The sequence below is a fragment of the Saccoglossus kowalevskii genome, chromosome 2, assembly GCF_978046115.1.
Source record: "Saccoglossus kowalevskii chromosome 2, keSacKowa6.1, whole genome shotgun sequence".
NCBI lineage: Eukaryota > Metazoa > Hemichordata > Enteropneusta > Harrimaniidae > Saccoglossus > Saccoglossus kowalevskii.
In genome coordinates this window covers 2,719,305-2,741,955 of record NC_140642.1, presented here as the reverse complement: position 1 = coordinate 2,741,955, position 22,651 = coordinate 2,719,305, and the positions used below count along the sequence as shown (strand labels likewise).

Here is a 22,651-nt window from a genome sequence, read left to right as displayed (position 1 = left end):
CGCTGTTTCTGTGAAAATTTATAACAAACGAAACAGTTTTTTATTCGCCCAACTTTCGAAAGTAAAAGGAAACCCCTGAACGGCCACGAGCGTAAGCGCTGACGTCAGGTAACTAAGGGAAATGGAACAAGCAACGAGAAAGTGGTGTACCAATCAGAATGCCGGAACCGTTACTAGTTACCGGCCTCTTGTGGCTTGGTATGCCCATGACACTTGAGGCGGGAACCAGCAAACCTCAAAACCAAACTCCGCACAGTTAGATGCGCGTTACGTAAAGCGCAAAGACCTATGGGAAAGAGATTGCCTCAAAACATGCAAATTTTGTCATAAATGATCCAACATGGCGACCACACCACCAAAATACGTGAAACGGAGGGATTGTTGTAGACTGGTACGCAATTGACATTGGCCAGGGAGACGTTTTTACATGTACAGCTATACGAGAGGTCGGTAGCGGCAAGCGAGTTTCGCCCAGACAACTTTGAGAACATATTGTCCAGAGTGGCTGTCCCGCGTTTCTTCTGCAATGATGAGAGAAATGGGAGAGGAGTGGAGGTGTATGGTGGCCTAAAAGTCGGTCAGGCGACAAGTCAGTTCGGTTGCTTTGTCCGCATTGAAGTCGACAAAACTGCAACGAAAGCAGCAGAAGCTCCTTGGCCGAAGTCCCTTTACGGGGTGAAGAAAATTTTCTTCTTATTTTTTTTTTTTCATTTTCTGATTCGGATAATTTGCTTGCACACATTCAGTAATATTTTGATCATATGACGCATTTTCATCAAGATACATGTACATAATTTTCTGCATCCACATTTTTGTTGACTCTCTGTTGGTGTTTTTTTTCAATATCGAGCGGCTTAGTCTTTTCCACGAAACGAAACGAAACGAAACGAAACAAAACCCAAACCCAAACCCTAACCCTAACTCGCATTTTTTTTTCATTGGCCCAATAATATCTGAGAAAATTTCACACTGTGAAATACGGACGTGACGGTGTTTGAGGTCGTTCAAAATCTAAGGTTAGGGTTAGGGTTAGGGTTTCGTTTCGTTTTATTTCGTTTTATTTTGTTTCATTTCGTTTCGTGGAAACGACTAAGCCATATCGAGCCTCTTATAATTTGTTACAGAGTTGAAGTAGTTCTTGAGCATTTTTGTCTACACTTAGTCTATCTGAAGTGTCACTTTAAAAGCTGTAGTTTGAATGTCAAAGAAGTTAATTTCCAGGTTGCTGTTGACAAACTTATTGTTCATTTTTAATTTTTTTTTTTTTTCAATACAACACAGTAAGTTTTTCTTTCTTATTGAGTTGATGTATATGCCTTTGGCAAAGCTAACATCTGCCTTACCTTATTGCCTTTTCAAAATCAAAGGTGATGATACCTGTGACAGTAATACAGTACGAAATGTGTACATCAGCATGTGCCTCCTACAAATAAAGACTTGTTGTTTTTTTTGATACACTGTGGTTAAATTCGTAATAATAGCTTCGTAGTCCTGTGGTTTTAGCAGCATTTTTTTTTTTTGGCCGAATTTTTTTTTTTTCCCCCCTCTCGCATTAGTTTTGAGGTCTTCAGAGGATGTCATCCATAAAATTAAATCAGTGTGGCCTAAATATTTTATAAAAAAACTATACGATTCTTATAAACCTTCTATAAAACCTAATATTGTTTGTCAAAAGCCCAAAAATAAATGCAAAACCAGCAATTATTGTAATTTCCACTAATGAGTAGTGCTAAACTGAGGTGGTCAGGACATGACATACATGTAATTGTTTTACTATTAACTTTCATTCATATTGCTTTCTAGATAAATATTTTATAAAAAAACTATACGATTCTTATAAAACTTCTATGAAACCTAATATTGTTTGTCAAAAGCCCAAAAATAAATGCTAAGCCAGCAATTATTGTAATTTCCACTTATGAGTAGTGTTAAACTGAGGTGGTCAGGACATGACATACATGTAATTGTTTTATTATTAACTTTCATTCATATTGCTTTCTAGGTAAATATTTTATAAAAAAACTATACGATTCTTATAAAACTTCTATGAAACCTAATATTGTTTGTCAAAAGCTCAAAAACAAATGCTAAGCCAGCAATTATTGTAATTTCCATTAATGAGTAGTGTTAAACTGAGGTGGTCAGGACATGACATACATGTAATTGTTTTATTATTACTTTCATTCATAGTGTTTTCCAGGTAAATATTTTATAAAAAAACTATACGATTCTTATAAAACTTCTATGAAACCTAATATTGTTTGTCAAAAGCCCAAAAACAATGCTAAGCCAGCAATTATTGTAATTTCCATTAATGAGTAGTGTTAAACTGAGGTGGTCAGGACATGACATACATGTAATTGTTTTATTATTAACTTTCATTCATAGTGTTTTCCAGGTAAATATTTTATAAAAAAACTATACGATTCTTATAAAACTTCTATGAAACCTAAAACTGTATGTCATAAGCCCTAAAATAATAGCAGAGCCAGCATTTATTGTAATTGCTACTAATATGAAGTGCTCAACTGAGGTTGTCAGAACATGTGTTTTAAAATTTGTTTTCATTCCTACATTCTGTCAATCTGTCCACCACTACACCCCCCCCACTACTGAAGCGCCCTCAATTTTCATTCCTGACCAGACTGGGGTTCCCATAATGCAATGTACTTTTCAAAATGGCGGACTGTTGCTTAGTTGCTGTTGATTGTTCTCAGTTCAAATGTTTGAAGCATGTGTGCACCTTGCATTTATGCTGAGGGCAGGCACTCAGTCATACAAAACTTTGTTTCATGGTTATTGAAGCCCATTCAAGGATACAAAATCATGACGAAAATGAATAGGTAAACTCTGTTTAACAATTAGCTGATATCGTGCTGAAAAGTGTTAAATACTGTAGAATACTTTATTTTCGCTTGGAATTTATTTTCGCTGAAGGGATGATTCCGTGAAAATAAAATCTAGCGAATATACTTTTTTCCTATATTTCACATTAAACTCATCAAAAATCAGTGAAAATAAATTCCAAGCAAAACACCCAAAAAGCCTTTTCAGTGAAAATTATTTCCAGCAAATATAAAGTATTCCACAGTACTTTTTCAATTTATCTTCAATTTATCAAAAATTCCTGGATATGTTTAACCCTAACCATTCGGAATGGTTAACAACCAGTTTGACTTATCAGGTCAAATAATGCGTACAATTTCAGGTCAGCTGATGCATAAAATATACATGGCAGGTTTTATTTTACATTGAGTTTGTGTGTGCAGCGATCATGAACATTTGCTGCTAGAATGAAAATCAATTTTACTTGTACATGTACTTCATGACAAACCAACAAACTGATATTTTATATGCTTTTATGATTACGACTGAGTAATAATCAACAATTGCAACAAAACAATTAAGTTTCACCTGTGAAATGCATTTACTAACCCAAATTAAAACCAATGCATATTATTACATTAAATTAATTAATTTTCACTTGTGAAATGGCATGATCATTTGCTCCTAATGTACATGTAGTACATTTTTATTTAAGTTGTTTTTACTTATATTTACTAACCCAAATTAAAACCAGTGCATATTATTACATAAAGTCAGAGTATTTTTTGTATTTCTTTGAAATAGGTACAAGCCATTTTAATGAATTTGAATTTAGGTAAATTAGCAAATTCTTGAAATTATGGTTTATTTAAATTAGCTAAAATAACATGCTTTAAAGTATTTTAGAACCAGTTGAAGGTCTTAATTTATTCTCATTAGACGTCTAAAATATAATACCGACTGCAATATTCTTGATATCTGCAACCCCTGTCATGACAATTGTATTCCAAATAATTTGGTATATAGGATTTAGGGTTGTGTTCACCTTGAACCTAATCAAGTTCGCTATTTTGAAAACAAAACTAAATATTCCATTGCACAAGAATGATAAAACACTACTGCATCATAATGACATCAGTTGTATTTAGCATCATACTGTATATGCAAGTAGAATGCTGCTACAACAATGTGTACATTTATTAATTCAGTTATTTTGTTTTGTTTCATTACAGACTGTAGTATCAGCAGTTCTTCAAGTCCAAAGGGTATGATGCAGTTGTAATCATAAGAAAGCAAAGTTTTTTACTCTGTTATCGCAATTTCTAGCAAAAAAACTATTATGCAGTTCCTACCATTTACACCTACTTAACCACATTGATATAAGTGTAATTTATTGACAAAGTTAATATTTATTTATTGCAATTTTTTTTGAGTGTGTATGAAACTTCAGAGGAATTATTTAATATATGACATAAAACATGTATTGTGCTTGTTATTTTTTCAAGATTGGATGTGAATTATGTATGTAAATGCTACAGCATTTAACTTTGATAGACATTGTATATAATTTCTATAGAGTTTTATAGAATGTCTATAGGAGTTTTATAGGATGTCTATAGAAGTTTTATAGAATGTCTATAGGAGTTTTATAGAATGTCTTTAGGAGTTTTATAGAATGTCTATAGGAGTTTTATAGGATGTCTATAGAAGTTTTATAGAATGTGTATAGGAGTTTTATAGAATGCCTATAGAAGTTTTATAGAATGCCTATAGAAGTTTTATGAGATGTCTATAGAAGTTTTATAGAATGTCTTTTAGGAGTTTTATAGAATGTTTATAGGAGTTTTATAGGAGTTTTATAGAATGTTTATAGAATGTTTATAGGAGTTTTATAGAATGTTTATAGGAGTTTTATAGGATGTCTATAGAAGTTTTATAGAATGTCTATAGGAGTTTTATAGAATGTCTATAGGATTTTTATAGGATGTCAATAGAAGTTTTATAGAATGTGTATAGGAGTTTTATAGAATGCCTATAGAAGTTTTATAGAATGCCTATAGAAGTTTTATAAGATGTCTAGAAGTTTTATAGGATGTCTATAGAAGTTTTATAGAATGTCTATAGGAGTTTTATAGAATGTCTATAGAAGTTTTATAGAATGTCTATAGAAGTTTTATAGGATGTCTATAGGAGTTTTATAGAAGTTTTATAGGATGTCTATAGGAATTTTATAGAATGTCTATAGGAGTTTTATAGAATGTCTTTAGGAGTTTTATAGAATGTTTATAGGAGTTTTATAGAATGTTTATAGAAGTTTTATAGGATTTCCATAAAAGTTTTATAGAATGTTTATAGGAGTTTTATAGAACTTTCTAAAGAAGTTTTATAGAACAACGGGCGAAAATGCTTTAAAACCTTTATAAACTTTCTATAGAAATTCTTCGAAAAACTTCTATAAAAATCAATAGAAAAATGTTGATAGAAAGTCTATAAAACTTTTGATAGACTTTCTATAGAACATTTTCGTAAGGGGTCCCTTCCATGATAACAACCGAAAACATATTGCTTGTTTTTTACCGGTTTTCATTGGCAATGAAGTTACTCAGTTCCAAATAAAGATTACCAACGTCAAATGAGCAACATTTGACTGGTAATCAAGATTCATGTAATCCATGGCTAACAAGCAACATCGCAAGCGAAGTTGTAGCATGCAGTACTAGTAAGTCATCCCGTCAGTGGAGTACCACAGTAACACGGCATGTTTGCCATCAGCATTGTATTCAAACGAATCACGTGGTGTGCCGTTCTCGTTCAAACCCGGGATTCGATCAATAGGGGAGTCCCAGTAAAAAAAACACATTGCAAATCATGCAAGTTCAACATTTTCAAATCAATATACTAAAACAGAAATGCTCAGAGATGCAAATGAAGGATAGATATTACTTTTCACTATACACATCTCTGTTGATACTATCCAATCACATATTCTACTCCCAATTACTCCTGCGTAAAATGGACTAGCCTCTTTTCATGTTGACATTCAGAGTAAAATCATGTGACAGGCTGTTAAAATTGGCTGTTGCATACTCTTCCGCCGGTCTGGAAAATGTGTTTAATTAACTCGCATTCAAGCAACAATGCAGATTTCCCAGAGGGAGTGAGACTATTCGACTCTGCCACTAAAAAATAGGGGTGTTTTCAGCAAAAAATGAATAACCCTGGAATACACACAATATACTGAATTTCGGAACAAATCGTGCATTACTTACAGCAGCAGAATACCACAGAAATATCAGACGAAACATGAAAACACTATATATTGTATTTCAGCCTGAACCCTCTATATTGCAATTCAAGGAATTAACCCCATATGTGCATCCATTTCCCACCTTGGTATCACCCACCCCTGAAAACAAACTCTTAATACCACGCTGAAGCGTTTGGTAATAAACTCGCTTCGATGACCACTTTTCCCTCGTTAACGATGAGGAAAAGTGATGTGTGGCGTTTCTAAAAATACTGCTTGCCCAAATAAAGGTCACTATTTAGCACATAAGAACTAGATTTCATTATATATGGCAGAACATTTCAAATTTTTTCAGACTACGGTGTTTAAAATAACAGCTTTGCTGGCATATCGTAAGACACAATTTGTCACGTGACCTACCTCTAATAAGCGCCCTCTATGACAGCGTAGCACGATTGTGTTCTTATTGTTCTGTATGCGCGCAATCAGACACAATACGCGACGCGTTATAAAGCAGTCATCACTAGATCCAGAGATGACATACTCGCGGCAGCCTGTATGTTTGAATCCGTTCTAACAGGTATAGTAAACCCTGTTTAAGTTGACATTCGGTAAGTACGTTTGCCATTGTAAGTTAGCTTCAGAGACGAGTTTATTGTAGGTAGGAACATAGCGGTAGAATGAGTGTCGCCCGTCGACGAGTTACGTAATCGTGATGTTTGGGATACAATTGTTTATATAGATTTATAAAGAGATGCATATTCATACATGTAACTACAATTCTTACAACTTTAGGTATTTACAGTAATATAGGCCACGACTTAATACTAAATTAAAATATAAACTATAATACTAATTTGTAATTTTAACGAAAACACTCGTCACGTACGTGTACATAAAGTACATAAACTGAATAAGAGACAGTGCGTATATTCGTCAGTGTACTGAATCTCGAATGTTTATACTCGAAAAAAAAAATGACACATTGTAATCAGATATTTGTAAAGTATAATTAATAATGTCACAAGAACTATATTATAATAATGTAATAACGCGTTGAATAAAAACGACATTAAAACAACACTCATTCACAATTTTCTAGGCGAAAATGACCAGAATGTCCTAAGCCTACTCATTATGTAAATACCCTGAATTTATTCATTTTGCAATAAATTGTACTCCCGTGCATTATTAGGATATTGACTCATTATTGGGGATCACTAGCCCAATTTTGCAAGTATTATAACGCTTTTACCATAGGTTCCTATGGCAGAAATATTATGCCATATTTCAAATTGTAGCCTGGTGACACAGGATGAAAAAAATCATATATTATTAAATGATTGGGTATTTATTTTGTCGTGAATTATTTCAAAAATATGGCTTTTAACAAATGCAATTTTTCTTTAACATTGCGTTCTATGAAATGGTTCTAAAAATATTTTGAATAATATTAAGACAAGTTTTCCAAAAAACGTCACTGAAACGCACACAAGAACACTGTTTTATGCCGGCATTGGGCAATAATGAACATTTTCATGGGATTTATGAACAACTTTCTCAAAAATTATGAGTAAGCTTCTACCTTAACGTAAAAGAATAATGATTTTTAGCTTGTTTTATTGATCAGTACAAATATTGAAACCATTAAACAATATAAATTGTTGATCATGAAAATAAAACAGCGTTTGTTCACATACACAAATTAATTTGTAGATATCGAGATTGCAGCTGTTTTCAGTGCACTGTCAGAATGACTTTTTTGGATGTAGCAAGTTTATCTTACAATTAATGTATTGCTGAATCAACGTTCCCATACGACAACAACACACAACAACATTTCTACATGATACACAGGACGATGACAATAAATAATGTGTATATGAAATTCTGTCATTCACAACACGACGTTATTCTACATCATGAAGCACATGTACATTTTAGCAAGTCTTCTCAACATGATTTCGTATTTTTATACATATAACACATAACACTTCCGTAAGCAACAATAAGGAGGTATCGTTTGGTTCTTCTGCCAGGTTATTAAATATATGACCATATACTTGATTTATGACAGCAATTACATGACGTAATAATATTGAATTCTTTATCAACAGTAATTGCTGACTGGTATATCCAGGCGTTGCTTGGAATGGCACAATCCGCGCCCACGGCCAAGGAAAGGAATTACAGGAATGTGGAACCAAGACATGGTCGTCGTTGTTGGTTACCTTGGACCTACGTCCTGAAATTTAGTAACCTATTGGAAATTGATGAAACCTGGCACATGCGTGTGGTGGATAACCCAGAGTGGAAGGCAAGGGCAACTAAGCTATTCAGTAATCTTCTCAGCTTGTCCAAAAAAAATGCATTTGGTAATGCTATTACTGATAATGTGTGGTACAGGCAGAATAAACTTGTACGAGCAGCTTGCCCCACTGATAGAGCCTGGTGGCAATGCGTGACACGAACTTACAATAATGATATTGAAGAGAAAATCAAACTGTTCAATGACAGTGGAACTGTCAATATAGCTAAATTATTAAATTGTAACAACAATAATACTAGATCAAAAGCTAAAAGCACAGATAGCTTGGCCGAGCCGACCAATAGTAGTTCAGAATCGCTTCTCCAAGAATCAGAGTTACCAAACAATGAAAGCAGTGAAAATGAAGAAACAAATGGAAACATTAGTGGACAACTCACTGGTGATGGTAGTGCTATTCTGGAGACCAAGGATAGTGTGGGCGAGGCAGCCACTGGTAGTACTGATGCTCTTCAGCAGCCAACTTTGGAAACAACTGAGAGCAAAGTGAGTATGGAACAACAACTCACTGGTGATGGTTGTGCTATTCTGGAGACCAAGGATAGTGTGAGAAAGGCAGCCACGGGTAGTACTGATGCTCTGCAGCAGCCAACTTTGGAAACACCTGAGAGTAAAGTGAGTATGGAACAACAACTCACTGGTGATGGTAGTGCTATTCTGGAGACCAGGGATAGTGTGAGAAAGGCAGTAACTGGTATTACTGATGCTCTTCAGCAGCAAACTTTGAAAACAACTGAGAGTAAAGTGAGTATGGAACAACAACTCACTGGTGATGGTAGTGCTATTCTGGACACCAAGGATAGCGTAGGCGAGGCAGTCACTGGTAGTACTGATGCTCTTCAGCAGCCAACTCTGGAAACAACTGAGAGCAAAGTGAGTATGGAACAACAACTCACTGGTGATGGTAGTGCTATTCTGGACACCAAGGATAGCGTGGGCGAGGCAGTCACTGGTAGTACTGATGCTCTTCAGCAGCCAACTTTGGAAACACCTGAGAGCAAAGTGAGTATGGAACAACAACTCACTGGTGATAGTAGTGCTATTCTGGACACCAAGGATAGTGTTGGCGAGGCAGCCACTGGTAGTACTGATACTCTTCAGCAGCCAACTTTGGAAACAACTAAGAGCAAAGTGAGTATGGAACAACAACTCGCTGGTGATGGTAGTGCTATTCTGGACACCAAGGATAGTGTGGGCGAGGCAGCCACTGGTAGTACTGATGCTCTTCAGCAGCCAACTTTGGAAACAACTGAGAGCAAAGTGAGTATGGAACAACAACTCACTGGTGATGGTAGTGCTATTCTGAACACCAAGAATAGTGTGGGTGAGGCAACCACTGGTAGTACTGATGCTCTTCAGCAGCCAACTTTTGAAACAACTGAGAGCAAAGTGAGTGTGGAACAACAACTCAGTGGTGATGGTTGTGCTATTCTGGAGACCAAGGATAGTGTGAGAAAGGCAGCCACGGATAGTACTGATGCTCTGCAGCAGCCAACTTTGGATACACCTGAGAGTAAAGTGAGTATGGAACAACAACTCACTGGTGATGGTAGTGCTATTCTGGACACCAAGGATAGCACAGGCGAAGCAGCCACTGGTAGTACTGATGCTCTTCAGCAGCTGACTTTGGAAACAACTGAGAGTAAAGTGAGTATGGAACAACAACTCACTGGTGATGGTAGTGCTATTCTGAACACCAAGGATAGCATGGGCGAGGCAGCCTCTGGTAGTACTGATGCTCTTCAGCAGCTAACTTTGGAAACACCTGAGAGTAAAGTGAGTATGGCACAACAACTCACTGGTGATGGTAGTGCTATTCTGAACACCAAGGATAGCGTGGGCGAGGCAGCCACTGGTAGTACTGATGCTCTTCGGCAGCCAACTTTGAAAACAACTGAGAGCAAAGTGAATATGGAACAACAACTCGCTGGTGATGTTAGTGCTATTCTGGACACCAAGGATAGTGTGGGCGAGGCAGCCACTGGTAGTACTGATGCTCTTCAGCAGCCAACTTTGGAAACAACTGAGAGCAAAGTGAGTATGGAACAACAACTCACTGGTGATGGTAGTGCTATTCTGAACACCAAGAATAGTGTGGGTGAGGCAACCACTGGTAGTACTGATGCTCTTCAGCAGCCAACTTTTGAAACAACTGAGAGCAAAGTGAGTGTGGAACAACAACTCAGTGGTGATGGTTGTGCTATTCTGGAGACCAAGGATAGTGTGAGAAAGGCAGCCACGGATAGTACTGATGCTCTGCAGCAGCCAACTTTGGATACACCTGAGAGTAAAGTGAGTATGGAACAACAACAACTCACTGGTGATGGTAGTGCTATTCTGGACACCAAGGATAGCACAGGCGAAGCAGCCACTGGTAGTACTGATGCTCTTCAGCAGCTGACTTTGGAAACAACTGAGAGTAAAGTGAGTATGGAACAACAACTTACTGGTGATGGTAGTGCTATTCTGGACACCAAGGATAGTGTGGGCGAAGTAGTCACTGGTAGTACTGATGCTCTTCAGCAGCTGACTTTGGAAACAACTGAGAGCAAAGTGAGTATGGAACAACAACTCACTGGTGATGGTAGTGCTATTCTGAACACCAAGGATAGTGTGGGCGAGGCAGCCACTGGTAGTACTGATGCTCTTCAGCAGCTGACTTTGGAAACAACTGAGAGCAAAGTGAGTATGGAACAACAACTTACTGGTGATGGTAGTGCTATTCTGAACACCAAGGATAGTGTGGGCGAGGCAGCCACTGGTAGTACTGATGCTCTTCAGCAGCTGACTTTGGAAACAACTGAGAGCAAAGTGAATATGGAACAACAACTTACTGGTGATGGTAGTGCTATTCTGGACACCAAGGATAGTGTGGGCGAGGCAGCCACTGGTAGTACTGATGCTCTTCGGCAGCTGACTTTGGAAACAACTGAGAGTAAAGTGAGTATGGAACAACAACTCACTGGTGATGGTAGTGCTATTCTGGACACCAAGGATAGTGTGGGCGAAGTAGTCACTGGTAGTACTGATGCTCTTCAGCAGCCAACTTTGGAAACAACTGAGAGCAAAGTGAGTATGGAACAACAACTCACTGGTGATGGTAGTGCTATTCTGAACACCAAGAATAGTGTGGGTGAGGCAACCACTGGTAGTACTGATGCTCTTCAGCAGCCAACTTTTGAAACAACTGAGAGCAAAGTGAGTGTGGAACAACAACTCAGTGGTGATGGTTGTGCTATTCTGGAGACCAAGGATAGTGTGAGAAAGGCAGCCACGGATAGTACTGATGCTCTGCAGCAGCCAACTTTGGATACACCTGAGAGTAAAGTGAGTATGGAACAACAACTCACTGGTGATGGTAGTGCTATTCTGGACACCAAGGATAGCACAGGCGAAGCAGCCACTGGTAGTACTGATGCTCTTCAGCAGCTGACTTTGGAAACAACTGAGAGTAAAGTGAGTATGGAACAACAACTCACTGGTGATGGTAGTGCTATTCTGAACACCAAGGATAGCATGGGCGAGGCAGCCTCTGGTAGTACTGATGCTCTTCAGCAGCTAACTTTGGAAACACCTGAGAGTAAAGTGAGTATGGCACAACAACTCACTGGTGATGGTAGTGCTATTCTGAACACCAAGGATAGCGTGGGCGAGGCAGCCACTGGTAGTACTGATGCTCTTCGGCAGCCAACTTTGAAAACAACTGAGAGCAAAGTGAGTATGGAACAACAACTCACTGGTGATGGTAGTGCTATTCTGAACACCAAGAATAGTGTGGGTGAGGCAACCACTGGTAGTACTGATGCTCTTCAGCAGCCAACTTTTGAAACAACTGAGAGCAAAGTGAGTGTGGAACAACAACTCAGTGGTGATGGTTGTGCTATTCTGGAGACCAAGGATAGTGTGAGAAAGGCAGCCACGGATAGTACTGATGCTCTGCAGCAGCCAACTTTGGATACACCTGAGAGTAAAGTGAGTATGGAACAACAACTCACTGGTGATGGTAGTGCTATTCTGGACACCAAGGATAGCACAGGCGAAGCAGCCACTGGTAGTACTGATGCTCTTCAGCAGCTGACTTTGGAAACAACTGAGAGTAAAGTGAGTATGGAACAACAACTTACTGGTGATGGTAGTGCTATTCTGGACACCAAGGATAGTGTGGGCGAAGTAGTCACTGGTAGTACTGATGCTCTTCAGCAGCTGACTTTGGAAACAACTGAGAGCAAAGTGAGTATGGAACAACAACTCACTGGTGATGGTAGTGCTATTCTGAACACCAAGGATAGTGTGGGCGAGGCAGCCACTGGTAGTACTGATGCTCTTCAGCAGCTGACTTTGGAAACAACTGAGAGCAAAGTGAGTATGGAACAACAACTTACTGGTGATGGTAGTGCTATTCTGAACACCAAGGATAGTGTGGGCGAGGCAGCCACTGGTAGTACTGATGCTCTTCAGCAGCTGACTTTGGAAACAACTGAGAGCAAAGTGAATATGGAACAACAACTTACTGGTGATGGTAGTGCTATTCTGGACACCAAGGATAGTGTGGGCGAGGCAGCCACTGGTAGTACTGATGCTCTTCAGCAGCTGACTTTGGAAACAACTGAGAGTAAAGTGAGTATGGAACAACAACTCACTGGTGATGGTAGTGCTATTCTGGACACCAAGGATAGTGTGGGCGAGGCAGCCACTGGTAGTACTGATGCTCTTCAGCAGCTGACTTTGGAAACAACTGAGAGTAAAGTGAGTATGGAACAACAACTCACTGGTGATGGTAGTGCTATTCTGGACACCAAGGATAGTGTGGGCGAAGTAGTCACTGGTAGTACTGATGCTCTTCAGCAGCTGACTTTGGAAACAACTGAGAGCAAAGTGAATATGGAACAACAACTTACTGGTGATGGTAGTGCTATTCTGGACACCAAGGATAGTGTGGGCGAGGCAGCCACTGGTAGTACTGATGCTCTTCAGCAGCTGACTTTGGAAACAACTGAGAGTAAAGTGAGTATGGAACAACAACTCACTGGTGATGGTAGTGCTATTCTGGACACCAAGGATAGTGTGGGCGAAGTAGTCACTGGTAGTACTGATGCTCTTCAGCAGCTGACTTTGGAAACAACTGAGAGCAAAGTGAGTATGGAACAACAACTTACTGGTGATGGTAGTGCTATTCTGAACACCAAGGATAGTGTGGGTGAGGCAACCACAAGTAGTACTGATGCTCTTCAGCAGCCAACTTTTGAAACAACTGAGAGCAAAGTGAGTGTGGAACAACAACTCACTGGTGTTGGTAGTGCTATTCTGGAGACCAAGGATAGTGTGATAAAGGCAGCTACTGGTATTACTGATGCTCTTCAGCAGCAAACTTTGAAAACAACTGAGAGTAAAGTGAGTATGGAACAACAACTCACTTGTGATGGTAATGCTATTCTGGACACCAAGGATAGCGCGGGCAAGGCAGCCACTGGTAGCAATGATGCTGTTCAGCAGCCAACTTTGGAAACAAATGAGAGCAAAGTGAGCATGGAACAACAACTCACAGATAGCATAACCACTGCTGATGCAGCAACTGTAGAAATTCTTAATAGTGAAGTGTGTGTGAAAGTACACACTATTAGTAATGGTGATAGTGATGATTACGAGGCATTTGGGGGCAAAGGGACTATACAAAAACAATTGTATAATAATTCAAGTGATATTCTGGATGCCAATGTCATCAAGAGTGGACAATGCACTGGTCATAGTGATAACCTACCACAGCCAAGTTACGAGTTATGTAAAAGCAAGGAAGTGATTATGAATGAACCACTGTGTAGTAATTCAAGTGATATTCTGGAAACCAATGTCATCGAGAGTGGGCAATTCACTGGTCATAGTGATAACTTACCACAGTCAAGTTACGAGTTATGTAAAAGCAAGGAAGTGATTATGAATGAACCACTGTGTAGTAATTCAAGTGATATTCTGGAAACCAATGTCATGGAGAGTGGACAATTCACTGCTCATAGTGATAACCTACCACAGCCAAGTTACGAGTTATGTAAAAGCAAGGAAGTGATTATGAATGAACCACTGTGTAGTAATTCAAGTGATATTCTGGAAACCAATGTCATGGAGAGTGGACAATTCACTGCTCATAGTGATAACCTACCACAGCCAAGTTACGAGTTATGTAAAAGCAAGGAAGTGATTATGAATGAACCACTGTGTAGTAATTCAAGTGATATTCTGGAAACCAATGTCATGGAGAGTGGACAATTCACTGCTCATAGTGATAACCTACCACAGCCAAGTTACGAGTTATGTAAAAGCAAGGAAGTGATTATGAATGAACCACTGTGTAGTAATTCAAGTGATATTCTGGAAACCAATGTCATGGAGAGTGGACAATTCACTGCTCATAGTGATAACCTACCACAGCCAAGTTACGAGTTATGTAAAAGCAAGGAAGTGATTATGAATGAACCACTGTGTAGTAATTCAAGTGATATTCTGGAAACAAAGGATATCGAGAGTGGACTACCACCACAGCCATGTTACGAGATATGTAAGAGACAATTGAGTGGGGAAGAACAACTGAGTGGTAATCAAAGCGATATTCTGGAAGTCGAGAAAGAAGGGGATGAACAGGTCACCTGTAACAGTGATGTTTCACATTCAAATTGTGACACAACTGATAGTAACACAAGTTTGAAAGAACAAATGAATCAAAAACTTGGAGTCAGTGATGTAGCTTCCGTCAATATAATTGATAAACAAACCAAAGAACATAATAGTAGTTCTTATATTCGTGAGCCAAATTTGACAAAACAGCCCACTAATATTGTTCACAATTCTGTTCACGATGAAAACAATCAGAATGAAAAACTCAAGCAATCAAGAAACAATTCTGTTCCCACTAAACTGCCAAGTGATACAAATTTAGTTGATGATCACAAACGTACTAACACTGCAACTGGTAAAATCACCTCAACTGGTGATGCATTTTTGACAAATGATGTACTAGTGAGTTTGTTGTCCCTTGGTGATACACACTCTAATATCACCGAATGTTCACTGATGAAACATAAAGATAAATGTCAGATGCCAGTGCAATACCTTTCACAACAAGACATATCATGTGATACCAAGAGTCATGCAAGTCGCACATCTTCTTTAAAGATAATGAAGATACACCAGCCATATTGTATAGAACCAAAGTGTAATAATGCTAAGATGTGTCAGGAAAGTGAAGTACAAAGTGCACCAAATGGTGACAGAACAGACCAAAAATACAAAGAAGACTATACAGACTCAAAACAAATTGTGCGTCGCCACAGTTTTCTACATGATCATTATGTTAAGAAGATAGAACCAAATTTAGTCCAACGTCGTCAAAGCTTTTTATATGACCATTATGTTAATAAGATTGTGCAAGAAGGAAAGGGAATAGACAATGTATCATATGTTAATGATATACAAAACTCGGGATATCCATTGGATCCGAAATCTCAAATGGTACCTTGCCCTCCTGGAACATCGGATTATACAACTACCACTATTGTAAAATCAGTAAGTATATTTAAAAAAAATAATATTTTTCGTTAATTGAATTTTGTCAATCTATCAGCTATATTTACTATTTGAAAAATCTTCTTTTATCTGAATTATTACATGCATACAACACCTCAGAGAAGTGTCCAAAAATCAGTAACAAACTATGGATTAAAACAGTCATTGACAATTAAAAACCTAGAATACATTGCTGCACATAGACTTGCGTATTTAAAAGATATTTGTTATTCACAGTCGCCTCTAGAACAACAACTCCAACAAAATGATGAACAAGATAAGCTTCACCAGCAGATTCTGAAGAATCAGAAGCTACATCAACTACGACTATTACTATGCAAGCAGCATGTAATGAATCAGAATAATCAACAGCAAAAACAAGAAAGGGAACAAGAAGAACAAGAATTGAAACGGCGGCAAGAACGGCAACAACAAATCATTGCAAAGCGAAAACGGTAAAACTTTAATTGTGTTATTTGCGGCTTTCTACTTTGTTTCTTTTGTAGCCACTTTGTATTTATCAGTGTTTATATGTTTATATTTACATATGTATTTTTGGGTACAGTGAGAGGGCCGATTATAGTAGGTACGTTATGCATATGTTTGGAATCCCGCATACCATATACGAGGAAGATGAAGAGGGTGAACAACCTTTGCAAAGGTGAGCATTTTTATTAAAAAAATGTTTTACTATGTTCGTTTTTTATAAAAACAAATAAACCAGAAAAATACAATATTTATACTGACTCCCCATGCTAGACCCACCCCTGTTTGTGAGAAATTGTTTTTAAACATTTAAACTAAAATTCCGTAGAAAGCGTTAGAAAACGTCATTCTGCTCTTGTTATTACTCCCAATGTGAAAAGAAAATATACTTATTTTTACAAATCACACAACAGTAATGTATAGTGTAAACCTTGTATAAATGTAAAGTTGAACTGCTGAGACAAATTTATACGATCGTTTATTATGTTGTACGTATTGTCTGCTCGTGATTTGTATATCTTTGTTGAAGAAGAGTACCTCGATATAGTCTAGAATTCAAGTTGTTAAATATCAGACCCAATTTGAAAGACCGTTTGGACATTTTGTATACAGACAAGCTGTAGAAGAAGAAACTGAAAATATGAAGATTCAACACAAAACACAAATGTCAAACGGACTTGATGGTCACACAGACATCACCAGTGAAGCAACCTCAAATAGATCAAAAAGTTCTACGACCTTACAAGAATATGCAAAGCCTGTGGAAAGTCAAAGAAGACGTGTTAGATTCAGGTACATCAGAAGAGCGTGGTCAGCAGTGAAAAGACGTCTGGGATTATAATAACTGCATGTACATCTATGTGATATGATATGTTTTGGTAGTTACTAATAGAATAAATAAGATCTCAATCAAACGGTTTGTGTAATAATTGTTAATGATCAAAATCTATTATGATTACACTACAATGGAATGGGCTCACACCGAACATGTTCAGCTTTATATATATATATATATATATATATATATATATATATATATATATAAGAACATTAGCCAGATATTTTACAGTGAATTAATAATAATGGGACAACTTTAAAACTGCGATGATTTATTTGGTGGACCAATATTCTACAATAGACGGCAGATAAAATATCAGATAAAATTCAATATTAATCAGTAGTTACTCGGGCCAGTGCATCATATAGTGGTATAAATTAACTGTTATCCCACGTGTCCAAAAGAATAAAGAAATACAATAGATGTCAGAATGTTTTATTCAAGTATTTGGAATTAAAGAAACATACAATAGTTCTGTAATTGTTTAGTTTTTAAGTTAATTGAAGGTACAAATGAAACATGAAACCCATTTCTGAAGCTATAGTATATTTTTTATTAAGAAATCCCAACATGCGATTAGGTTGTACATTCATTTGGAAATTGGTGCACTGACAAAGCATACAGATATAAAAAATGACATTGAGTATACAGATATACAAAATGACATTAGGCATACAGATATGCAAAATGACATTAAGCATACAGATACACAAAATGACATTAAGCATACAGATATACAAAATGACATTACGCATACAGATATAGAAAATGACATTAAGCATACAGATATACAAAATGACATTAAGCATACAGATATACAAAATGACATTAGGCATACAGATATACAAAATGACATTAAGCATACAGATATACAAAATGACATTAAGCATACAGATATACAAAATAAATGACATTAGGCATACAAATATGCAAAATGACATTAATCATACAGATATACAAAATGACATTAAGCATACAGATATACAAAATGACATTAGGCATACAGATATACAAAATGACATTAAGCATACAGATATACAAAATGACATTACGCATACAGATATACAAAATGACATTAAGCATACAGATATACAAAATAAATGACATTAGGCATACAAATATGCAAAATGACATTAATCATACAGATATACAAAATGACATTAAGCATACAGATATACAAAATGACATTAGGCATACAAATATACAAAATGACATTAAGCATACAGATATACAAAATGACATTAAGCATACAGATATACAAAATGACATTAAGCATACAGATATAGAAAATGACATTAGGCATACAGATATACAAAATGACATTAGGCATACAAATATGCAAAATGACATTAATCATACAGATATACAAAATGACATTAAGCATACAGATATACAAAATGACATTAGGCATACAAATATACAAAATGACATTAAGCATACAGATATACAAAATGACATTAAGCATACAGATATACAAAATGACATTAAGCATACAGATAATAATACAAAATGACATTAAGCATACAGATACACAAAATGACATTAAGCATACAGATATACAAAATGACATTAATCATACAGATATACAAAATGACATTAAGCATCCAGATATACAAAATGACATTAGGCATACAGATATGCAAAATGACATTAAGCATACAGATATACAAAATGACATTAAGCATACAGATATACAAAATGAGATTAAGCATACAGATATACAAAATGACATTAAGCATACAGATATACAAAATGACATTAGGCATACAGATATACAAAATGACATTAAGCATACAGATATACAAAATGACATTAAGCATACAGATATACAAAATTACATTGAGTATACAGATACACAAAATGACATTAAGCATACAGATATACAAAATGACATTGAGTATACAGATATACAAAATGACATTAGGCATACAGATATACAAAATGACATTAAGCATACAGATATACAAAATGACATTAAGCATACAGATAATAATACAAAATGACATTAAGCATACAGATATACAAAATGAGATTAAGCATACAGATATACAAAATGACATTAAGCATACAGATATACAAAATGACATTAAGCATACAGATAATAATACAAAATGACATTAAGCATACAGATATACAAAATGACATTAGGCATACAGATATACAAAATGACATTAAGCATACAGATATACAAAATGACATTAAGCATACAGATAATAATACAAAATGACATTAAGCATACAGATATACAAAATGAGATTAAGCATACAGATATACAAAATGACATTAAGCATACAGATAATAATACAAAATGACATTAAGCATACAGATATACAAAATGACATTAAGCATACAGATATACAAAATGACATTAAGCATACAGATATACAAAATGACATTAAGCATACAGATAATAATACAAAATGACATTAAGCATACAGATATACAAAATGACATTAGGCATACAGATATACAAAATGACATTAAGTATACAGATATACAAAATGACATTAAGCATACAGATATACAAAATGACATTAAGCATACAGATATACAGAATGACATTAAGCATACAGATAATAATACAAAATGACATTAAGCATACAGATATACAAAATGACATTAAGCATACAGATATACAAAATGACATTAGGCATACAGATATACAAAATGACATTAAGTATACAGATATACTAAATGAGATTAAGCATACAGATATACAAAATGACATTAAGCATACAGATATTCAAAATTACATTAATCATACAGATACACAAAATGACATTAGGCATACAGATATACAAAATGACATTAGGCATACAGATATACAAAATGACATTAAGTATACAGATATACAAAATGACATTAATCATAAAGATATACAAATTGACATTAATCATACAGATATACAAAATGACATTAAGCATACGGATATGCAAAATGACATTAAGCATACAGATATACAAAATGGCATTAAGCATAAAGATATACAAAATGACATTAAGCATACAGATATACAAAATGGCATTAAGCATACAGATATGCAAAATGACATTAAGCATAAAGATATACAAAATGACATTAAGCATAAAGATATACAAAATGACATTAGGCATACAGATATACAAAATGACATTAAGCATACAGATATACAAAATGACATTAAGCATACAGATATACAAAATGGCATTAAGCATACAGATATGCAAAATGACATTAAGCATAAAGATATACAAAATGACATTAAGTATAAAGATATACAAAATGACATTAGGCATACAGATATATAAAATGACATTAGGCATACAGATATACAAAATGACATTAAGCATACAGATATACAAAATGACATTAAGTATACAGATATACAAAATGACATTAAGCATAAAGATATGCAAAATGACATTAGGCATACAGATATACAAATCGACATTAGGCATACAGATATACAAAATGACATTAAGCATACAGATATACAAAATGACATTAAGTATACATATATACAAAATGACATTAAGCATAAAGATATGCAAAATGACATTAAGTATACAGATATAGAAAATGACATTAAGTATACAGATATAGAAAATGACATTAAGCATACAAATATACAAAATGACATTAGGCATACAGATATACAAAATGACATTAAGCATACAGATACACAAAATGACATTAAGCATACAGATATACAAAATGACATTACGCATACAGATATAGAAAATGACATTAAGCATACAGATATGCAAAATGACATTAGGCAAACAGATATACAAAATGACATTAAGCATACAGATATACAAAATGACATTAGGCAAACAGATATACAAAATGACATTAGGTAAACAGATATACAAAATGACATTAGGCAAACAGATATGCAAAATGACATTAAGCATACAAATATACAAAATGACATTAGGCAAACAGATATACAAAATGACATTAGGCAAACAGATATACAAAATGACATTAGGCAAACAGATATACAAAATGACATTAGGCAAACAGATATACAAAATGACATTAAGCATACAAATATACAAAATGACATTAAGCATACAAATATACAAAATGACATTAAGCATACAGATATACAAAATGACATTAGGCAAACAGATATGCAAAATGACATTAAGCATACAGATATACAAAATGACATTAAGCATACAGATATACAAAATGACATTAATCATACAGATATACAAAATGACATTAAGCATACAGATATGCAAAATGACATTAAGCATACAAATATACAAAATGACATTAGGCAAACAGATATACAAAATGACATTAGGCATACAGATATACAAAATGACATTAAGCATACAGATATACAAAATGACATTAATCATACAGATATACAAAATGACATTAGGCAAACAGATATGCAAAATGACATTAAGCATACAAATATACAAAATGACATTAGGCAAACAGATATACAAAATGACATTAAGCATACAGATATACAAAATGACATTAAGCATACAGATATGCAAAATGACATTAAGCATACAGATATACAAAATGACATTAAGCATACAGATATGCAAAATGACATTAAGCATACAGATATACAAAATGACATTAAGCATACAGATATACAAAATGACATTAAGCATACAGATATACAAAATGACATTAAGCATACAGATATGCAAAATGACATTAAGCATACAGATATACAAAATGACATTAAGCATACAGATATACAAAATGACTTTAATCATACAGATATACAAAATGACATTAGGCATACAGATATACAAAATGACATTAAGCATAAAGATATGCAAAATGACATTAAGCATACAGATATGCAAAATGACATTAAGCATACAGATATACAAAATGACATTAAGCATACAGATATACAAAATGACATTAAGCATACAGATATACAAAATGACATGAAGCATACAGATATGCAAAATGACATTAAGCATACAGATATACAAAATGACATTAAGCATACAGATATACAAAATGACATTAAGCATACAGATATGCAAAATGACATTAAGCATACAGATATACAAAATGACATTAAGCATACAGATATGCAAAATGACATTAAGCATACAGATATACAAAATGACATTAAGCATACAGATATACAAAATGACATTAAGCCCTCTCCTTTTTAATATATTCGTGAACGATATTAAATCACACATTGAATCTGGCAAAAATGACCCACCAATGCTACTAAACAATAGGCTCTCTTGCTTACTTTATGCTGATGACTTGGTTCTTTTGTCAGAAACAAGTAGTGGTTTACAAAACGCTATTAACAATCTACAGGATTACTGCAAACAATGGATGCTACATATAAACATTTCTAAATCTAAATCAATGATCTTCAATAAAT

General features: G+C 35.3%; 1 long non-coding RNA gene across 1 annotated transcript; it reads left to right on the top strand.

The window, feature by feature from the left end:
- Positions 1-345: 345 nt before the first annotated feature.
- Positions 346-4,307, top strand: LOC146748048 (uncharacterized). The gene is made up of 2 exons (XR_014931034.1): positions 346-675; positions 4,059-4,307. It is a non-coding gene; the product is annotated as an uncharacterized LOC146748048 (long non-coding RNA).
- The last annotated feature ends 18,344 nt before the right edge of the window (positions 4,308-22,651 follow it).